We start from the raw sequence: 22,682 nt of genomic DNA, 5'->3' as shown, positions 1-22,682 counted from the left end.
GGTGCTGGGGTTGGAGAACTCCTTGACGATGCTGAAGAGTTCCTTGCTGTCGTGGGCGTTGTTGTCCAGTCGATCCTTCAGTGATTTCTTCTTGGTGGTGCGGATAAGCTGGTGGTGCTTGCGGGTCGCGTGTTTGAGGGCGGTCATGTTGTCAGTGGTCCGGTCGAGGAGCCAGGCTTTCTCGAGGGTGCGGCAGGTCTTCCGCCAATGCCGCAACTCTCCTGAGTTACAGCGGCAAACACGCGTCTCCTGGGTGAGTCCTCGCTCCACGCTTCGAGGTTGTCCGCCGTGGCAGCGTCCTTCCCCCTCTTGGTCTCCGGTTTGGGTTCTTCAGGCTCTCTCGGCTTTGGGGATTCCCTCTGCTCTGGCTTGGCTCCTTCAGGCTTCCTTGGCTCCAGGGATTCCCTCCACTCCGGCTTCTCGGCGTCTCCCTGGTCCGTATCTCCTTCCGGGTTCCCTCCTACTTCACTCGAGAGTCTTCTTTTCCGCCTCGCCTCTGATTGGCTCCTCGTGTAGGCGGATTCCTCGTCACTCTGTAAGGGAGAGGGCGTGAGGAAACTTTTAACCCTGTAATTGCTCACCTGACTTCCCTCCTAGGCGTTGTGTGGAGTGTCGGGGCAGGTTTTGCGGCGTCCCCACCTGGACTCTTCCCGACATCCCCCTTCCCTAACTTTCTTGCCTGCAAGAGAGAGCTCTTGGGGTTATTTAGAGAGGTAGTCTGCATTTGTTTGATCTTTTCCCTTTCTGTGCTGAGTGGTGAAGCAAAAAGGTTGAAGAGCCAGGAACCAGCGTAAGATGCAGTCATTGTGTCCTTTATTTCTGGCAAGCCATTCCAGAGGAGCGTGGTCAGTGTACAACATGAATTCTCTACCCTCTAGTTAGTACTTCAGGGATTCAATGGCCCAATTGATGGCTCGGGCTCCCTTCTCAATGACCGCATACTTGCTTTCTCTGGGGTATAACTTCCGGCTAATGTAGATCACAGGTCTCTCCTGCCCCTGTGTGTCGATCTGCGACAATACCGCTCCTAGATCCGAGGCATCGGTTTGTAGGATAAAGGGCTTTTTATAGTCTGGGCTTAAGAAAACCGGTTTATTTATTAATTAATTTTTTTAAATATTTGTATTGAATTTTCAAAAAACACTTGACAATGTTACAAAACATGAATAGGTTCCAGCACCCGTTGTTTCATCTGCCCTACAGATCAACGTTCCCATCACCTCCCGCTTCACATTTATCTGATGTTTATTCCACCCCCCATGTCTTCTATCTTGCAGGGCTTCCTGTGCTATATCATCAACGTTCGAATAAAGGACTGTCCACCCTTCTTAGTCATAATAATCCACTGACATTTCAACATGTGTCACAACAATAATTAAATCAATTCTGCCCCCTCCCGCTTCCCCACCACCCACCACCCACCCCCTGCTACCGATGCATCCAATCTATAGCTAACGGAATAGAAATTACACCTCAACATTCACTATGGTACTGAGTCTATCAGTTCCTAGATAGTCCATCCCCACTCTATACCTGTCCATTCCCGCAATAGCACTACCTGGTCATCTCAGGGGTTCCTCCAACAGCCTTATGTTTCAGAAATTCCCTGTCTCCGCCTCCAGTATCGACCCACTATCCGAGTCTGCCTCTGGGACCTGTAGCAATGTAACCATGGCTTCCCATGCCCTCGCAGTTTCCAGCGCTCCATCCTTATTGGTCCGCTTAGCACTCTGAAGTCGCATTGTGCATTCGCTTGTCGCCCATTTAATTAATTCTGCCTTTCACCTTGTAATGTTGGGCCCGTTCTTAGATTTCCAATGCGCTGTTATATCCCTTTTAGCTAATAGTAATCCTAAGTCCAAGAACTTACTTGTGACCTTCGTTTTTGTAGTGTGTGGAAATCAATGTGTCAGTTTCTATCTCCCTTTCTGTGACTTCGCAGAGCAGGTCAGTTACCTCTTTCCAGTATGTTCCCAATTGCGGGCAGCCCCACATCATGTAGTGAAATTCTGCCCCCTCCTGGCTACAGAGCGGGCATTGAGCGGTGCTCACATTAAAGTACTTATTGATCATGGCAGGGGTTAAATACACCCTGTGTACTATAAAAAAATGAACCAGTTGGAACCTAGCATTTTGCGTACTCTTCCACGCTCTCTCCAGTAATTGGGACCATGTCGTGTCAGGGATTTCCCTACCGATGTTCGCCTCCCAATGCCTTTGCAAAGTGCTCAATGGCTGAGTTTCTTCGTTCACCATGCGCCTATACAGACACGTAATAGCTTTAACAGTTCCCGCTGCCATCACTGCATATTGGCATAAATAGACGTCTTTGGTTCTGCTAACCCTTCCTTCCAATGGCGTTGAATCGCCGATACCAGGGCCGAAAGCAACAAGTAATCCCCCCTAAGAAGGCCATATCTATCCTGAAGGGTCTGGTAGGGTAAGAGAGCACCATCCTCATATAAGTCTCCTACTACCTGTACCCCGTCTCCTCCCATTCTGCCAAGGCAGACCAATCTCTCCGGTGCGGAAAGGCGGTACAAATGCCCAACTGAATTTTTGGGGCGTAGGGGCAGGCCAGTCAACCTCACCGTTGGCTCCGATTCCAACACAACCTCAGTGTCTGCTCCTCGTGAGAAAGTGACCCAAGGCGCCGCCATTGCTGAAGTATGGTGAAGGACAATACATGCCGCAGGATCCATTGGCCTTCCTGGCCATCCGGGCCCCTAAACTCCCTAGTCACTGCCTGGGTAAGCCATTGCAGTTGAGCTGCCAGGTAATTTAATTCAAAGTCCGGAACTGCCCATCCACCTTTCGCCCTCAGGCGCATCATTGTAGCCAGTGCCATCCGCTGCCTACCACTCCCCCACAGAAATCCTCCCACCATGGAACGAAGCTGCTTAAATATCGAGCCCGGTACCCATACTGGCAGCGTCCTGAAATAATACAATAACCGGGGTAGTGCCACCATCTTCAGAAGTGCCACCCGACCTGCCACTGAGAGTGACCAAGTGCCACATTTTGACAGGCTACCCCAAAGTCCTCGCGTAGCCCTACCTATATTGCCCTCCAACAGGGCCTCCTGTGTGTGATATATGTTGGTACCAAGATAAATTAAGCATTGAGGTTCATACCTAATGCCCTCTACCTGGTCGAGCTCCATCCCCGATGGAACCACTGGGAACAGGCAGGTCTTTGCCCAGTTCACTCGCAGCCCTGAAGCCTCGCCGAACGTGCGCAATAGGGCCATTGCCCCTTGCAGAGCCCCCTCCGCATTTGCTAGAAACATGAGCAAGTTATCTGCATAGAGCGATATGTACTGCCCGTCCCCCCGCAAATCCAGGCCGAGGTAATGTCTCCCCGATCTGGCATGTGCAGCCAATGGCTCGATGGCCAGTGCAAATAACAATGGTGAAAGAGGGCATCCTTGCATCCTTGTCGCGTGCCCCGCCTCACCAAGCAAGAAGGGGAAACCGTCGTCCCTGCCCGCACTCGAGCTGTCGCCGATCTATAAAGGATCTCTGTCCATCCCACAAAATACTCCCCCAGCACTCCCATTACTTGAAATAAATATGGCCATTCCAAACTATGGAAGGCCTTCTCAATATCTACCGAAAGGACCGTCGCCGAAGGCAAATGACTGTGATCGTCTCCTATAATACGGAGTAAACGTCGGACATTAGTAGCTGTATTCCGGGTGAGGATAAATCCCGCTTGATCCCGGTGGACCAGCTGTACCATATATGGGAGGAGCCGAGTCGCAAGGATCCTACTCAAGATTTTGTAGTCTGCGGTCAACATCGATAGTGGGCGGTAGGCAGTCCTATCTGAGGGTTCTTTCCCGGGCTATAACAGTGGGCTAATAAAAGCCTCCCGAGTAGAGGCCGGCAACACTCCCACTTTCTTTGCTTCCTGGTACACAGCCAACAGCCTAGGAGCCAGACTATCAACATAGACCAAGTAGAATGCCATAGGTAGCCCATCTATATCCGGTGTTTTATTGCGTACCATGTGTTTAGTAGAACTCCCTATTTCCCTTATCATGATCTCCTGCCCTAGCTGGTCTGCATGCTCCTTTTCTAAGTGTGGGAGAGCTAGATCTGCCAAAAATTCACCAACAACATTCCCAGTACCCCCTGCCTTGCTCCTATAGAGCTCAGTGTAGTATTCCAAAAACACCCCATTCACCCCATGTTGAGTATATTCTGACCACCCCCATTGGGGTTGTCATGGCCAATATGGGCCGGGTAAGCTAGCCATGCCAACAGTGTGCTCGCCTTGTCCCTTTCCGCATGCATCCGCACCAAGTATGTCCTATAATCAAAGCAACACAACCGCTCTAGCTGTGTGGCTACGGCCTCCCTGGCAGCTAAAACCTCACCTTGCACCTCCGGATTTTCTGGACGGGCCCTCTCAATGTCGCTCAAGTGTTGCTCTGCAGTATCTATATAATTCGAGAGTGTCTTCCACACCCCCACCCTTTTTGTGAGACACAAGCCCCGTACTACCACCTTAAAGTCGTCCCACAATAGTGCCAAAGTTGAGGCTGTGCCCTCATTTTCTGTAAAATACTAAGTGATTCCCGTCCCGATTTCCTCACGAAAAGTAGGGTCCTCTAGCGACTCTGGGATCGACCGCCAGGTCGGCACCGCAGATCTCTCCCAGGCCCAGTGTATTCTTACCAATAGCGGTTGTGATCAGACAATGTTCCTGCGAGGTATTCGCTGTGGTCCACTTTCGTATGGATGTCCGGGGTGCATAATATCGCATCTAGCCGGACATGCAATTCATGGAGGGCAGTAAAAAAAGGAATAATCCCTCTTCTCTAAGTGGTGTGCACGCCACGTATCTACCAGCCCCCACCTGGTCTGCCAATCTTGTCTGGCCTTTGAGATCCTACGTACAGGTGCTTCCGGCAAAAGTTGGTGCGACCTATCCATCTCAGTATCCACTATAGAATTAAAACCCCCTCCCATCAGTACCAGGCCAGTTAAATAAGGTGCAAACTTCACCGACAGTCGCTTAAAAAAAGATATCTGATCTACATTAGGTGCATATATACTACACACCGTCATGTCAGCTCCATTGAGGCAACCCGCCACTACCACAAACCTCCCTTCTGGGTCTACCATGTGTTGCGTTGGTTGGTGTAATCCCTGAAAGAACCTCAGGATCGGATAACGGTCAAGGGAAGCCAAGAGGGCGAAACACAGCTAATACAGACACTCGCAAGTTCAATGGACCCCTTATGAATGCAATCAAGTATTTATTGATGGCACAACAAAGAATTAGGAATAGTCAAGAATAAGGCAGTTCAAAGTAAATGCTGTTACCGGGTTAACATCACCCTACGTAATCCAAGAAATAAAGTATAAGAAACAATACCAATCCCCAGGCTGCTAAACACGACGGAACCACTTTCAGCCGACAATGCTGAACGATAGACCAACCTCACCGTCCTCCGCATGAGTGCCGGTCCCGGCAACTCTCCAACGGAGGGCACTGTGCTAAGAAGTGGCCGAAAATGCCACTCGAGTTCCGTCCTATAGGATTAGTTTAGCAGTACCTGAATACGGTTTCCTGGACTCACTGTCCTCCGCATGAGTGCCGGTCCCGGCAACTCTCCAACGGAGGGCACTGTGCTAAGCAGTGGCCGGCAATGCCACTCGAGATCCTCCCACACCAGAACTGTCCGCGTGGGCAAAGTATCGTTCTAGTAATTTCCAATGTTATATAGTGGGCGTCCAACCCTCTAATGCCAAGACTGGCACACTCTCGTGTGAACCCCAACCGACATATCGCAAAGGAGCAGCCGCCATACCTTGCTGCCAGATATTTAATCCCAGATTCAAGGCAACCGGATAAAATCTCTAGGAACTCGCGTCTCACCTCTGGAACAACGTAAACCAGACCCGTACGGACTCTGAATATCCGACGCCGGTTGCTGTGGACGACTTCCTTTTGTGTGTAAGGCGGCCTGCGCATGCTCCGCGCTAGGCCCTCTGGGATTTGTAGTCCTTCAGGCGGCCGACTCGGGGATTGTAGTTCCGCGAGCGGCCGGCTCGTGAATTGTAATACTGCGGCGGCCGTCTCGCTCCCCTCTGCCAACCTGAAAGTTCGAATGGGACCCCCGCTCTAATACATATTAGTGTCCCCCTAGCATAGGCCGAATACGTTGTGTAAAAAAGTTGCCCCCTCCACCTACGCTTCAACGCTAACCCTTCTGCTCGATTATTGTGAGTTTCTTGGAGGAATGCTATTTGAACCCCCTGCGCACCAGATAGGCGTGCACCTTATGGCATCTCATCATTGTATGTATCCGCCGTACATTCCAGGTGATGCATTTTATCTCAGGTGACCCCCCATGTCGGGTCGTACATCTTATAGAAAACTGCCCGCTCCTTATGAACGCACCAGTAGTTCTAACTAGCCCAACAATCAAACCTAACTTCCCCCAACAGCCCCACCCAGGACAGGCTTGAAAAATCTAGCACCCATCCAAACTAACAAACAAAATGTTCCTTTGGCATCTACCAAGGAACCACAAACAAACAAGAATAGGGGAGGTGGCCAGGAGCCGAAATGGTCCATCTACTGTGTTACCATTATTCTACGCTGTACCCCCAGTGATAATTAAGCCCCAGCATCAGGCAAGGCAGTGTAATATGCGGAAACCTCGTATTTCTAACACCATTCCATCCCTGCAACCATTATCTACTAAACACCCATAGGAGACTGGGAGACTGGCAAGATGCAACACTCCCCCTCCGCTCCCTAAATACTCTTGAAACAACTCCATAGTGTCAGGCATCAACAATCATGTCTGCTGTCCCAGTTGTCACATGCGGCAGTTAAACACTCCCGGTGTCCGACTCATCTGATTCCGTCCCCCAAGAGCCCTTTTCTGAGTCCGTCGTCACCCGTGCCGTTGCTCTTCCCTCCTGGGAGATCTCCGTGGCAGCCTGCAATGCGGCCAACCTATCTTTGCCCGTTTGAGTTTCAGTGGGTCTTTGAGCGTTAAGCCGGTGTCTTCTGATGCGCCTCGAACGGTGCAGACGTGGCTTTTCTGCTTGTGCTTTTCCCCCAGTCCCGCTGCACCAGCGCCTGCTCTGTAAGATTCCAACCAAGTCCATGCTTCCTCCTGGGTTTCATGAAAATACATTTTACCGTCCATGGCCACCCTCAAACGTGCCAGAAACATCAACGAATATTGGAGACCCTCTTCTCGGAGTGCTTTCTTAGCCTCCAGGAATGAAGCCCGGCGACGTTGCACATCAAACGTGGAATCCGGGAACAGAGTCACATTACAATTGTCCACTTTGTAGGGGCCTGAAGAGCGAGCCTTATGCAGGAGCAGGTCTCTGTCCTTATAATGGAGTAGTCTCACCACCAGCGATCTGGGCGGTCTACCGGGCGCCAGTGGTCGGGCCGGTACCCTGTATGCTCTTTTCAGAGTATAGAAGTAGGAAAGGCCCTCAGGGGCCACCACAGTCCTCCACCAATTCTCCAAATATTCCACCATACTGGTTCCTTCGACTCCCTCCGGCAATCCCACCACCCAAACATTATTACTTTGGTTCCTCCCTTCAGCATCCTCGGCTCTCTGTTCCAGGGCTTGTAAGCAATGCGTGACGTCCTCCATCTGAACAACCAACGCCTTCTGTGCCAGCTCTAGGGTCTCCAGCATTACCTCTGTCTGTTTCACCCGGTTGGCAAGCTTAGTATGGTCTGCTCGGAGGAGTCCCAGCCTCTGCGCCACATGCGCAATATCCTGTTGCACAGCGTCCCTAGTGTCAGTGATGGCCTTTAGAATATTGTCCACGGCTGCTGCATCATTTCCTCCTGGTGCAGTGCCGCCTTGTGATGTTACTCTTGCGCCCCAGTGACATCCTCCAGCTCAGCGGGGGCCCCCCCGGCTTCCTATGCGTTTTCCTCATTGGCAGCTTTGTTGTAGGTTCCGGCACCTGCGCAGATACGGCCCAAAACAATTGTATTACCCGGGCATCCCACCAGTGTCAATCTCTGCATTCAGCCATAGAAGCCTCTCCCCACAGCGCCTACCGCAGACTGCCCCTCACGCAGTTATCTGTCCACCAGAGACCGTCGTCTGCCCCTAGTTGTTAGCAGCCCACCTCATCAGTTCCCCACCTGTATTCTGGCGCCGCTAGGTGGTCGGGTCCGGGGTCCCCCTTCACTGGCTCACTCCACTCTTCCTGGATAGTAATCTCAGCCGTCTCTGTGCATAGCGCTCGGGCCACATGACACAGCCCCCACTCAACTGCGCCGTTCCTGTTGGGGCCCACGAACGCTAGCCACAGCACCTTCTCTACTGCCTTAGCTGTGTGTTCTTGTACTGGGCAGTCGATGCACCAGTTTCCCCTTCCTCGCAACAGGGAAGACTCACCGCCGGGTCGCTCCCAAGGCAGCCCCTCACGCAGGTTGTAACCAGTCCAACAGTGACTGTAATTTGGTCACCCACCAGTCACCTCTCCCCCAAGCCTGCTGCCACCACCCGTCTTCCTCCTCAACAGTTGCTCAGTCCGCCATCTGCAGTAGGCCCGACTGCGGCTGCCTCTTCAAACTCGTCTGGGCCCCAGCCAGTAAAACCCCCCAGTCAGCTGCTCTCCGCACCTAGGATCCTGCCCAGAATTGCCGTCTCAGAGTCCCCGCGACACAGGGCTCCCCGCCAGTCCAAGTCGCCAAAATGGTGGTGCGATCCCCAAAAGACGGTCCAAGTTCAGTTTCATTTTCCCGTCACGGGCTGCTATACCGCAATCAAACTGAGATGCCGCCACTCATTCTCCGTCAGCTGCCGCACTTCAGGTCCTCCGCCGATTTCTCCTCTACTCTCTGATGCTGCCACCACCAGCACCCGCTCGTCTCTCTCCCCATCAGCATCAGTTTTGCGCTCATCAATGTCAGTACCTTTCTGCATCTGCTCCAATGGTGAGATTAGAGCCCCGCCAATACCGTCAGCAGGTCTCGGTCGCCGCACTCCGCCATTCCCCTTCAATCCTTCGGGCTGTGGTGTCCACTTTGACTCTGGGTCGAAGGGGTTGCTCTCAGTGCCATCTTGGCTGTGTTACTGCCGGACATAACCCCTCATCTCGCCTCGCCACCGTACTTAGGCCAGCATTCAGCAGACTCCGTCGGGACCCTGCAGCCCCCGCGGTCGTTTCACCGGTTGCTCAGGGGATCAATTACAGTTCTCTTTACAGGATAACTGATGGGGTCGGCGCGAAGCTCCAGGTTCACGCGTCTGGCCACATTGGATCCTTAGCCCTGCCCCCTTAAGAGAACCGGTTTAGTAGAAGGCTCTTCAAGTGTTGAAATGCCTGTATGACAATGGGAGAGGGTTGTTTCAGGTCTTTTTGTCTAGGTGTGCATCTTTTCTTAGGAGATTGGTTAAGGAGGTAGCTATTTCTGAAAATTCAGGAATGAATCTCCTGTAGTACCCCAAAATGCCCAGGAAGGCTCTGAGATCCCTAAGGGTTGTGGGGAACGGTACTTGAGATATCGCTGCCCCCTTCTCCTCCTATGGTTTTATAAACCCTTCCCCTAGTAAGTATCCTAGATCCTTTACGGACGAGCGGCCAAATGACTCTTGATGGGGTTTATGGTGAGACCTTCCTCCTTGAGGGCTTGTATGGTCTTCCTGAGATGGTCTAGGTGGAGGTCCCATGTATCACAATAGATGACTATATCATCTATATATGCTGAGGCAAAGTCCTGATGGAGTTTAAGGATTAAATTCATAAGTCGTTGGAACGTGGCAGGGCCCCGTGCAAGCCGATAGGCAACATTTTGAAGTGGAACAAACCCCCAGGGGCAGAGAAGGCGGTCTTCTCTATATCACATTCCCTAATTTCTCGATCATTTCGTCCACCCTGGGTAATGGGTAGACGTCAAAACGAGAGTTCTTATTGACTTCCCGGAAATCAATGCAGAACCGGATGGAGCCATCCGGTTTGGGAACGATCCCAATCAGGGAATTCTATTCACTCTTTGAAGGTTCAATGATTCCCATGTGTAACATATGTTGAACCTCAGCCTCAATGGCCTCCCTTCTTGCTTCTGGTATTCTGTAGGGTCATAACTGATTGGTTTTGTCAGGAGTAGTATGGATAGCATGTTGGATAAGGGTGGTTTTTCCTGGCGTTAGTGAGAATACCTCCTGAAGACGTAGTAATTTGCTCTCAGCTCTTATTGTTGGGGAAGTGACAGGTCTTGGTCTATGCTTTGTATGAACAGGGGATCACCATTCCCTACTTTTTCCATCATGGCGGGTCGGGGTCCCACCCACTTTTTAAGGAGGTTTACATGATATATTTGGGTGTTTTTCCTCTCCTGGGGATCTAATTCTAGACAGTCACAGGGGTCACCTTTTCGTTTCATCAACAGTACTAGGTCGTCGATATTGAGACTGCGTTCTTTGGCCTTTTTATCATAGTGCCTTTTTTGTGCTTCTTGAGCCTGTTCTAGACAAGTTTTCACAATGTTTTGGATTTTATATAATCTGGTTTTTAATCCTAACACGTAATCAGGGAGAGGCTTTGCCCCGCAGGCTCTTCCTCCCATTCCTCTTTCAACATGTCTAAAAGAGTACAGGGTTGTCTGCCATACAACAATTCGAATGGGGAGTAACCAGTGCTCTTTTGCTGTTTATACGGAGGGCGAAGAGCACTACTGGCAACATCTCTTCCCACTTTCGTGTCTCTAACTCCAACAGCTTTTTTAGTGTGGACTTTAGGGTGGCATTATACCTTTCTACAAAGCCATCTGTCTGGGGGTGGTAGGCGGCTGTCTGAATTTGTTTTATGTTCAGTTGTTGGCAGACTTGTTTCATCAGCCGTGATACAAAAGGCGTGCCTTGGTCAGTTATAATTTCTTCCGGAAAACCAACCTGGGAGAAAATATTAATCATGGCCCTGGCTATCTGGGTAGAGTTAGGTTGTCTTAATGCTTAATCAACTATTACCAAAGCATATCTGCATCCACTACAGGAGGGAAGAAGAAGACCTATGATATCCATCGCTATCCTGGAAAAGGGTTCTATTACTGGGAGAGGATGTAGTTGAACTCTTAGAGGCATAGCCTGTCTGTTTTTCTGGCAGATGGCAGATTCCCTGCAGTACCTGCGGACCTGATGATATATACCTGGCCAATAAAAGATTTCCAGGATCGCTTTCTCAGTCTTTTCTCCCCCGAAATGCCCACCTAACAAGTGACTATGGGCCAGGAACAGTACTTTCACGCGCTATTGCTGGGGCACCAATAACTGGGGTTTCAACTCTTGTACTCCTTTCCTATGCAATAAACCCTTTTCTATGAAGAATTGGGGACCTACTAGATTGGGGTCTTCTTGTGCTACAGAACGATTCCAAGCTTCGCGCAGCGTGGGATCCTCCTTCTGAGCCCTGCGAAAACCCTGCTCGTTTTCCCATGCCCCGGTTGTGGCAGACAGTGTCAGAGCAACAGGAACCCCTTTTCGCTTCTCTTTTCGTCTTTGGCTCTTGCTCTTTCCCCAGAGATAGTTTGTGATCCAGCAATTGTGAAAAGGGAGCTGTCTGCCTCCAGTCATTTTCCTCTATCACTGTCTCCTGGATCAACTGGTTCATGTGGGGGTAGTCTGTCCCCAACACGAAGGGGTCAGGCAACTTCGGGATCAGTCCCACCTTGAGGGTTACTGGGGCTGTTGATGGATCATGGTGTATGTAAACCTCAGTGTTGGTGTACGGTTTCTGGTCCCGTGTACACATTGGATTGTCACTGTACCTGTATTTGTTCCCACTTCTTCTGGTATGACCTGGGGTCGTATGACGCTTTGGAGACACCCTGTGTCTATCAGCGCCTCCCTCTGTTCTCCGTTTACTGTCATCTGTCTGTGGTAAGGGAGTGACCCGGAGGGGACAGGGTTGCAGACGAGGGACCGGGTGAGACTTATGTCCATGGGTTCCTCTCTTTGTGGACATACTTGGGCTATATGGCTGTGCTCACCACAGTGGAAGCATTGGGGACCAAGGGGAGGCGGTTGTCGAAAGGAGGGAGGGGGAGGTCCGTGCGGTAGTCACACTGTATCAGGTCTTCTCACGGGAGGAGGTCTAGGGGGTCTGGTGTTAGGGTCCCCAACTCCTGATTTCCAGTGTGAGTCGTCTCTCCCCTTTTGAATTTCTTGTGCTCGGTTGTAGGCACTTGCTATCTCTACTGCTTTCTCCAAGGTGAGGTCGGTATGCTGCCAAACCCACCGCTGAATGGGTGGATGGAGAGACAACAGATACTGTTCCAGGTATTTTGTCCCCATGATTTCTTCCCTTGTGGCGGTCATTGGTTTTAGCCATCAGTCCTTCATGTCCCTTACTCTATAATATAGAGCCCGGGGAGTTTCCTAAGGCCCATCTTGGATTTGGCGGAAGCAGATTCTATATGTCTCCTCGTCTAGTCCCATTCATTCTAGGAAGCTTTTCTTCTCGTCATCGTAAGGGGACTCCCCAAGTGGATTGGCGGCCTGATAGGCGGCTTGGAGATCCCCGGTGAGGAGTGATCCAAGATATTGGCCCCACTTATCAGCTGGCCATGCAGCGGCTCTGGATATCCTCTCAAAGTTAGCGAAGAAGAAATCGGGGTCTTCTACGCTGACGTACTTCTGCATGACGACTGAGGGAAGAGCGGTATGTCCTCGTTGTTGGGTCAGTGTCTCAGCCAGTTTGCCTATCACGGTTTCCTGTGCCTGAGTTGTGAGCAACCTGTGGAGCTTCTCACGATCCTCCGCAGCTACCGCCAGGAACTTCTCCATTACTTGGCCCAGTTTTTCCTGGTTCTCCGCCATCTTCTTTATAACAGCCTCCATTTCCGGGATCCCACTTCTGACACCACTTGTCGGAGGGATGGGCGGAAATGAAAGCTAAAAGGCCGTATCGGTTTATCAATGGTGGATTTGTTTTTATTGAGCGTTAGTAGCAGAGCTAGTATTAGGTGGTAGATAATCTGGATGGCAGGATGGTAATTCTGTCCCTCTTGTTGTTGGCTCTGCCCTCTGGTGGTCACTTCCCCAGGATACTCGGTAAGAGAAAAAAAAAAGAGCAGTGGTCAGTCACCTGAAGTATGGTTCTTATACTGGTTTGTACCCTTCACCACACCCAGTGAAGATAGTGCTCTACGGCTGCTGTTCAAGCAGTGCTTTCTGTGAAGGATGGGGAGTGAGGGGGGGGTCCTGTGCCAGGGTTAAAGTGAACAACAAAACAACACAAAACAATAACAGAGGATAGACTCTCCTCTTTTGCGGCAATAAGAGTGGTTTCTGTTTGTATCCCTTATCCTAGTTGCCTCCAGAAAACCCCTAACGGTCCTGGTTTTGTGAGGCGTCCTATAACCTAAATTTTGAGGGACCTCTCACATCTTCTGGGACTTTTAGTCCGAACCACTCATTGTGCCCTTCTGTTGTAAATACCCCTCTCCCCTTTCTCCCTCCCAGTGCACCCCCTTCCCCGTTCTACGCGCTTACAGCCAATGCCGCAACTTTCCTGAGTTACGGCGGCAAACACATGTCTCCTGGGGGCGCCCACCAGTCCTCGCTCCACGCTTTAAGGTCGTCCTCTGAGGCAGCGTCCTCCTCCCTCTCGGTCTCCGGCTTGGGTTCTTCAGGCTCTCTCGGCTTTGCTGATTCCCTCTGCTCTGGCTTAGCTCCTTCAGGCTTCCTCGGCTCCGGGGATTCCCTCAGCTCCGGCTTCTCTGCGTCTCCCTGGTCCGTGCCTCCTTCTTCAGGGTTCCTTCCTACTTCCCGCAAGAGTCTTCTTTTCCACCTCGCCTCGTCGCTGCCTCTGATTGGCTCCTCGTGTAGGCGGATTCCATGGCACTGTAAGGGAGAGGGCCTGAGGACATTTTTAACCCTGTAACTGCTCTCCTGCCTTCCCTCATAGGCATTGTGTGGAGTGTCGGGCAGGTTTTGCGGCATTCCCATCCGGACTCTTCACAACACTATCATACAATTTTTCTTCGTTTTTTTGTTTAATCTTAACATTTTCAGCAACCATTGTATGCTTGTGTTTGTTAACACCAGAACATTTATATTTAGGCTCCGAGAATGGGTTAATATCTGAGCAGGGAACACAGTTTTTCAGAAAATCCTCAATGATAAGCCCACATTTTCTCTTGATTGAAATTCTTCTCTACCGATAGATAATGCTGTTTGTACTCCTTCACTGCCAGACCATTGAAACTAAGAGTATATAGAGGTGTGCATTTAAGTTTAATTCCATTTCTCACCAAAATGCTCTTTACTTTAAGTGACATAAATGAAATACTATTATATGTAGTGATCGAGATGGGAAACACAGCTCTGAAAAAAAAAAAAAATTGTTCTAGGACCTTTCTGGTGGATCTCTGACAAAGCTCCAATAATCAAACTAAGTGCCGCGATCTGTCAGCAGCGCAAAACAAGTAATGCCACTAACCTTTGAAACCACCAGCGGGAATGAAGGAGCATAGAGAAGCCCCTCTTACTCCCCTGATAGTAACCAAACACAGAGTAATGACACACCACTATGCAAGGGACCACCCCGGGGAAAAGGGAAGTGGATATAACAAAAACCATTGCTGAATGGATAGTGTCTTCTTTGTACCCAGGTCTGGTCTAGGATTTTGGTACATCGTCAGAAGCCACCCCATAGGTAAGTGCTGCATACGAAAGAAAAGAGAGTTGTGTGAGAGGTAGAACAGGGAGTTGCACACATACCAAAAGGACAGAACACTCAACTGCTTTGTTATACTCCCAAACACTTATGCAGCAATCATGAATCAGTAATCCTTTCTTGTAAACCACACCAACTGAGAGATATGGGAAAACCAGGATCTGAAAGAGGTCTCGAACTCAAGGATAAGGTTAATATATAAGCAAATGTCACAATGTCACAATCCAGTAATAGAGCCCAAGTGCTTCCTGCTATGGCCAGGAACCCAAACACTGCTTCTTTGCAGGGTAAAACTAGATCACCTTCGACATAAGGATAGCCTTGGTAGATAACACCGCAGGAATACACCCCTCCGCTGTTCAGAACACAGCGTAGTGCAGAGGTCTTCAATCTGTGGGGCGCGACCCCCAGGTGGGTCATGGAGCCTGGGAAGGGGGTCATAGATACTCCAGCTTCACTGTCCCTGCTAAAAGACAGCCGTCCTGGGGTGGCTAATTCAGATTGTTATCAGCTGCTTGCTTGAATGAAAGTCAAATGTGCCTTATCAGTTAATCTGCAAGTGTAAAGGATGCCTGGGAGCAGTTCAGGCTTGTTGTGATGACAAGGATTTGAGCTTTTTGAGTGGAAGTTCAAAGAGTTAAAAACAGGGCTGGAACTTCTTGCTTTTAATTTTAACTGCATTTACACAGCTATTAGTGCCCCTAAAGAGGTGTTGAAGGGGCAGTTATGTAAAAATAAAATTGCATTACATACACTCTGGTATTATACAAAATCTACATTTTGAAAGCGCCTTTTTATCGTAAAACTATTTGCACATTTTGCAGCATTCTATCTTGCCCTTTGTGTAATGAAAGTATAAAAAAATGACTTAGATATTTGCAGTGCTTTCGGTCACTGGCTGTGACTTCGTAGCTCTAAAAATACACATCACTATTCTCCACTGCACCAATCAAGATTTAATTCTGTGATTCTCTGGTTACACACAGATCTCTGCAGTGCATTCATGAATAGAGGGTTCATAATGTACTACAGTGCATTTCCCACTGAGCAATAACTTTTTTTTATTTATTTTTCATATACACTGCACATTATTTTATGTAGATACCTGATGGTGAAAGACATAAAAAATTTACCGAATATTTTGGGCTTATTTATGAGAGGCTTGCATTGCCAGAGCATCACTTTTTTGGATGCTCAGGTGGCGCAAGCGTCTCAACCATACCTATGAGGCAGTGCAAAGGTCACCCTTCATGGCTTTGCATGGCCTTATAGATATGGAGTAAGACATAGCAGCGCAAGTCACTGTGTTGGCTTACACTGTATCAAGGAGGCCTTCCATGAGCTTTGCGTGGGGTTCCCACGCAAAGCCCATGGATTTTGTTGCTGCCCCATATTTACAAAATCACATAAATCTGGGGCAGATCCAAAAACGGATGCCTTACCAGTGGAGGTGTAACAAGGAGAAGTGTTTTCATTTCTCCTAGTTGTTGCCTCTTTCCATGTGTGCTGCATTCTGCAGCTCACATAGAAATAGGAAAACACCCCTCTGGATTGTTTTGGTGAAGGAACGTGCCCCTTCCCATACAAAAACAATCCTGCCTATGTTGGTGCTAGACAGCAATTTGTGCACCAACAAAAGGGAAAAGGATCGGAATGCATCATATTTCATAAATACGGTGCATTCCTGCCCTTTCACATTGGCATAGGGCAGCGCCTCATGAAGACTTGCGGGCTCTGCCCGACGCCAATTCCTCATAAATGAGACCCTTTGTTTTTAGCTACACCTTTGGCTACACCCCAGCGCTCAATGACCTCTGGTTTGCTAAACACTGTTTAATATCATTTCCCTACTGTAAAAATTATTTGCTGTGGTAATTGGGGCTGTTAGAAGTGGGGGTCTCTAGTTGGCAATGGTTTGCACCTTTGTCCAAGTAGGGACCCTTCCTTCTACTCAGGGTAAGAGGGCTACACTACTGAAATAACCCCTGTTCACCCCATTGGTAGCTTGACACGAGCAGCCACGTTGATTTCAAAGGCAGTGTGTAAAGGATTTGCACATTGCCAACAGTAATAGTGAAAACACTACAAAAAGACACCACACCAGTTTAGAAAAATATCCAATTCTTTATATATTCAAAACAAGACCAAAACTATAAAAATCCAACATACAGTACGTAAAAATATGCACTTTGCAAGAATAACCTGAAAAATGAAGTTCCTTGAAGTTGGTAGCTCTGTCCGGTGCTACTGTGGTGCTGAGAATAGAATCAAACAGTTCTGTCTGACTGTGTCGGTCGGGGTGTCCGCAGGTTCGTAAACAGTACCTTTTCGTTGCGGTCGATGGTGTTGGTGCAGGCCGGTCGTGGCCATCGTTGCGGTTGTGGTGTAAAGCGGAGCGGTGCGGCGTGCAGTGCCCTCAAGTCGAGGTGCAGCATCGGCTCGGTGGTCATCCAGCGGCATTGGTGAGACCAGGGCTGCGGTGCGGAGTTAAGGTGGTGCTCGTTGTGGTGCTGACAGATCATGGTGCAGTTGACAATGCCGCTTGCGGTGAGCTGGTGTCGGTCAGTCTGGACTGTGGTGTGGGACGAGGTGGTGTGTTGCAAGACTTACGAGCCGTGCCCCCAAGCCATGGTGCGGTCACGGTTGTTGAAGTCAGCAATGGCGTCGGTGAGACCAGGGCTGCGAAGTGAAGCGAGGCGGTGTGGAGTGCGCTGCCCACAGGTCATGGTGCAAGCAGCAGCTCGGCGGCGGCAGTCGTCGTCAGTGAGGCTAGGGTTGTGGTGCGAGATGTGACAATGCCCTCTGTGGTGCCTTCAGGACATGGAGGCAGCGGCGGAGTGGGTTTCTTCCCCCCTCTGTAGCAACTGAAACCACAGTTCCAGAGGTGGTACCCAGGGGTAGGTGAAGTCTTTGCGGTCCCTGAGACTTCAGAACAGGAGGCATGCTCTACTTCAAACTCTTGGAGATACTCAGCAACAAGTAAAGAAAGTTCAGTCCAGGCCTTTCACTGCCCAAGGCAGAAGCAAAAACTGCAGGCCAACCCAACAAAGCAACAACACACAAAGGGGCATGTGGGAGGGCAGGTTTGATAAACAGGCGTGGAGGCTGCAGTAGGGGTTTAGAAAAAGGTTTATTAACAATGGATGGAGTTGTGATAGGGCGTGAGGAATGTCCTTGTGGTCCTTCGTCTTCTTCAGATGAGCTGGAAGGGCTGGATGTGGGCAAAGGTGTTTTGCTTCCTGCTTCCTCTGGACCGGGGTGATTACCCCGGAGGCTCATAGGAGTGAAGAAAAGAACAAAGGGAACCGTAAGTATGAGGTCTTGTACTAATGTGGTCGTTTTCTCCCTTCACCACACCTCAGTGCTCAAAGATTCTCTGGTGCCCGCAAAAATAGAGGGACGAAAGGTCAAGGATATTGCCCAACACCTGGATCTGTGTTTAGAACAGGGGGGATTACTTTTGGGGTTTCTTGCAATATGTGGCCAAAGATAAGGTGCTAAAGGTTCTGTGCCCGTTCCACCCTCCTCCCCGGTTCAGAAATCAACATTATCCCTCCCTCCCCTCTCAACACACCCTCGAGCCGTTTGTACTCACCAGCTCCCGCCGTAACTCTCCTGAGTCACGGCCGCTCCCCAGCCACCTCCGGATACCACCAGTCCTCGAACCAGCTTTCCTCTTCGTCTACAAGATTCCCAGCTGTTCGGACGTCCGGCACGGTTTCACTGCTGCATTCGGGTCCCGCGTCTTCCTCTCTGTGCTCGGGTCCCGCGTCTTCTCCTCTGTACTCGGGTCCCGCGTCTTCTCCTCTGTACTCGGGTCCCGCGTCTTCTCCTCTTCCGCCTTCGTCTCCTACTCTCGCGCGCACACCTTCAACCGGCCCACCTTTCATTGGTTCCTGAATTCCTCTTCCAGGGCGTAAATGCGGTACTTCCGGGTCACGGCTATCTGCCTGATCCTGTAGAGAAACAGCAGAGGGACATGGATGTCGTAGTCCGTGAGTTCGACGCTGTGCTGACATCCGCAGCGGGACACTCTTCCTTGGGGTATGTACCTGTACCTCCTCACATCCCCTTTCCCTTGCTGTCTTTCTTCTAGGGAGGCCATCTTGTGGGTACCTGGAGAAGTAGTCAGCATTCCCCTGCTCTTTTCCTTTCCTATGTCTAATGTGGAATCTATATGGTTGTAACGAGAGAAACCATCTCAGTACCCTCTCGTTGTGTCCCTTATTCCTCGCTAACCATTCTAATGGTGCGTGATCAGTGAACAGGGTGAACTCTCTCCCCTCCAGATAATATCGCAGGGTTTCTACCGCCCATTTGATAACAAGGGCCTCTTTTTCAATGGTAGCATAGCTTTTCTCTCGGGGGAAAAGTTTACGGCTGATGTACAGGATGGGTTTTTCTCCATGGGGTGTTTCTTGTGACAAAACTGCCCCTAGACCCTGGTCAGATGCGTCTGTTTGTAAAATAAAAGGTCGGGAATAGTTGGGGCTGATCAAGACAGACTCTGAAGTCAGGGAGTTCTTTAAGGCTTCAAAGGAGTTCAACACCTCACTAGAAGGAGAACGTAACAGGTCTTCCATTCTACTGTTCTTCTGTAGAAGATCAGTGAGAGGAGCAGCCAATTGTGAAAAGTTAGGGATAAACCGTCGATAATACCCCGATAACCCAAGGAAGGCTCTTAGGTCATTTTTGGTTCTGGGCAACGGTATCCGAGCAATGGCTGACAATTTAGATGTCTGTGGTCTTATGACGCCTTCCCCTAACAATTATCCTAAGTACTTCACTGTTTGGGCAGCTAAATGACTTTTGCTTGGATTGATCTTCAATCCATGTGACCCCAACGTATGTACTACTTGGAAAAGATGTGATTGATGTTGTACCCAAGTATCGCTATAAATCACAATGTCATCGATATAAGCCCCAGCATAGGTTTCATGAGGTCTCAAAATCGTATTCATAGCTCTTTGGAAAGTTGCAGGTGTCCCATGTAAACCAAATGGTAGCATCTTAAACTGGTATAAACCATCTGGGGTTGAAAAGGCTGTTTTTTCTCTATCTTCTGCCCTCAAAGAAATTTGCCAGTACCCTTTACATAAATCGAGGGTACTATTATATTTGGCTCTCCCTATCCTTTCTACCATTTCATCCACTCTTGGAAGGGGATAGGTGTCAAATTCAGAAATCTTATTGACCTCCCTGAAATCAATACAGAAATGCACCGACCCATCAGGTTTTGGCACGAGTACAATGGGGGGATTCCATTCGCTTTGGGATGGTTCTATGATGTCCATTTGTAACATCTTCTGTATTTCCTCCCTTATGATCTGGCGACGGGACTCCGGTATTCGATATGGCCGTAACCTGACCCGTTTCCCGAAAGGGGTTCTGATAGCGTGTTTAATCAGAGTGGTCTTCCCAGGGGTTAGGGAAAAAACAGAGGCAAGTGGCATTAACGCTTTGTTCAAGACGACCTGTAACGAGTGGGGCAGGTCGGGATCTATGCATTGTGAGAACAGGGGATTTTGGGTTTCCACATGGTGCACTGCTATTGGAAGTGGTCCCTTCCATTTGTTTAGTAAATTCACGATAGATTTGGGATATTTTCTTGTTACTGTCTGTTTCAATGCGGTACGTTACTGGTGTGACCTGTTGGAGAACCTTGTAGGGTCCTTGCCATTGTCCTAATAACTTCTGGTCTGAGGAAGCCATCATAAGTAACACCTGTTCACCTACTTGGAAAGTTCTCAATTTAGCCCCTTTGTCGTATTGTTTCTTCTGGGCATCCTGTGCCTTCTGAAGGTTATTTCGTACAATGTCTCTGATTTGCTTCAGATGAGTTTTTAGGGTAGAGACATGCATATGTAGGGGTTTTATGTTGTTTGGTTCAGTCTCCCATTGTTCCTGGGCCATGTCCAGCAAGGTACGGGGTTTGTGGCCATACAACAATTCAAAGGGAGAATATCCTGTGCTTTTCTGTTCCTTACATCTAATAGCAAATAGTGCCAAAGGCAAGATCTCTTCCCATTTCCGGTCTTCTAGGTCTAGCAATTTCTTCAGAGTGGTCTTAATATTGCCATTATACCTTTCAACCAACCCATCTGTTTGGGGGTGATAGGCCGCTGTACGGATTTGTTTAATCCCTAACTGTGTACATATGTCCTTCATCATCTTTGATACAAAAGGGGTCCCCTGATCGGTCAATATTTCCTTCGGGAAATCCACCCGAGAAATAACACTAATCATTGCTTTGGCTATGTTAGCTGTGTCTGGTCTCCGAAGAGGTAAGGCCTCAAAGAATCTGGTAGCATAGTCTACTATGACAAGTACATATCTACAGCCGCTTCTAGAGGAAAGTAGGGGTCCAATGATATCCATACCTACTCTGCAGAATGGTTCCTCGATAATGGGAAGAGGAAGTAACGGTGCTCTTGGGGGGTGATATCGACTGTTCCTTTGACAAACAGGACACTCTCTACAATACCTTTTTACCTGATGATATATGCGTGGCCAATAAAAATTGTCCAAAATGGTTTTCTCAGTCTTTTCAGTACCAAAATGACCCCCTAACAAATGGCTGTGAGCCAGATACAACACTTTTTCTCAGAAAGGTTCTGGCACTAATAACTGTGCTTTCTGGTCAGGATTGCCTTTTCTGTATAACAAGCCATTCTTAACAAAAAAATAAGGACCTATGTGCTGCGGATCCTCTTCATCAAGGGCTTTGTTCCATGCTTCCTGCAGGACAGGGTCCTCTCGCTGGGCTGCGTGGAAATTCCTATCTGTTTCCCATGGGTTTTCTACTGGAATAACTGGCATTACTAGGGGGTCTTTCCCTTTCTCGGCTCTTCTCTGTTTCCGGCTTTTTCTGGGTTTGGAAAGTGGCCATTCTCTCTCTGTGTCGTTAGAAAACGGGGGCGGAAGCTAACCACTCATCCTCGCTTTTAGGTGTTTCCTGTAACAACAGAGGCAGTTTATCATAATCATTGCCTAGGATTGCTTGTTCTGGTAATCGGGGTATTAACCCCACAGTAAGTGAAGTCCCTGTATCTTGAGGGTGTTGTATGAGTACCCTGGCAGTGGGGTATGGCTTGGTGTCCCCATGTACACATTTGATAGCTACCATTCCCTCTATGGGTCCTATCCTATTACCAAGGTCTTGGGGTCTGACTACACTGTGCAAACATCCCGTGTCAGCTAAAACGGTAACAGGTTGTCCGTTTACGGAGACTGAACATTTATAAAGAGGTAGTTGTCTTTCAGGGGGAGAACAGTAGTAGTTACGGGCCATCCCTATTTCCATGGGTTCCTCTTTTTGTGGACAAAATCTAGCTATATGCCCCATCCTGCCACATTGGAAAAACTGGGGTCCTGTTTTAGGAGGCCGAATAAACGGGATACTAGGCAAAGGGGAACTGGGGATTAGAGCCAGAGGTTCGGGTTTCTTGGTTATTGGGGGTCTGGATGGTAGATGGGGCGCATGTCCCCCTGTTTTCCCCATAGCTTCTTCTCTTCCCTTTTGAAAATCTTGTGCCCTGTTATATGCACTAGCTATCTCTACTGCAGTTTCTAAAGTAAGGTTAGCTTGCTGTCGGACCCAGCGTTGAATGGGTGGATGAAGAGAAGTCAGATATTGTTCAAGGTAAATCTTAGCCATAATTCCATCCTTATCAGTAGTCGCCGGTTTAAGCCAGCGATCCGCCATGTCCTTCACCCTGAAATATAAGGCGCGAGGAGTCTCCTGAGGACCTTCTTTCATTTGTCTTAGCTTTAATCGATATGTCTCATCATCTATTCCTAATCTTTCCAAAATGCATTTTTTTATCTCTGCGTATGGGACCGCCCCTTGTAGGTTGGCTGCCTGGTAGGCTGTTTGCAAATCCCCAGACAGAAGAGGACCCAAATATTGGCCCCATTTGTCGGCGGGCCATGAGGCGGCAGTCGCCATTCGCTCAAAGTTACTGAAAAAAAATCGGGATCCTCCCCAGCTACATA

Source organism: Lissotriton helveticus, chromosome 7, assembly GCF_964261635.1.
Source record: "Lissotriton helveticus chromosome 7, aLisHel1.1, whole genome shotgun sequence".
NCBI lineage: Eukaryota > Metazoa > Chordata > Amphibia > Caudata > Salamandridae > Lissotriton > Lissotriton helveticus.
Note: the sequence above shows the minus strand (reverse complement) of the source record.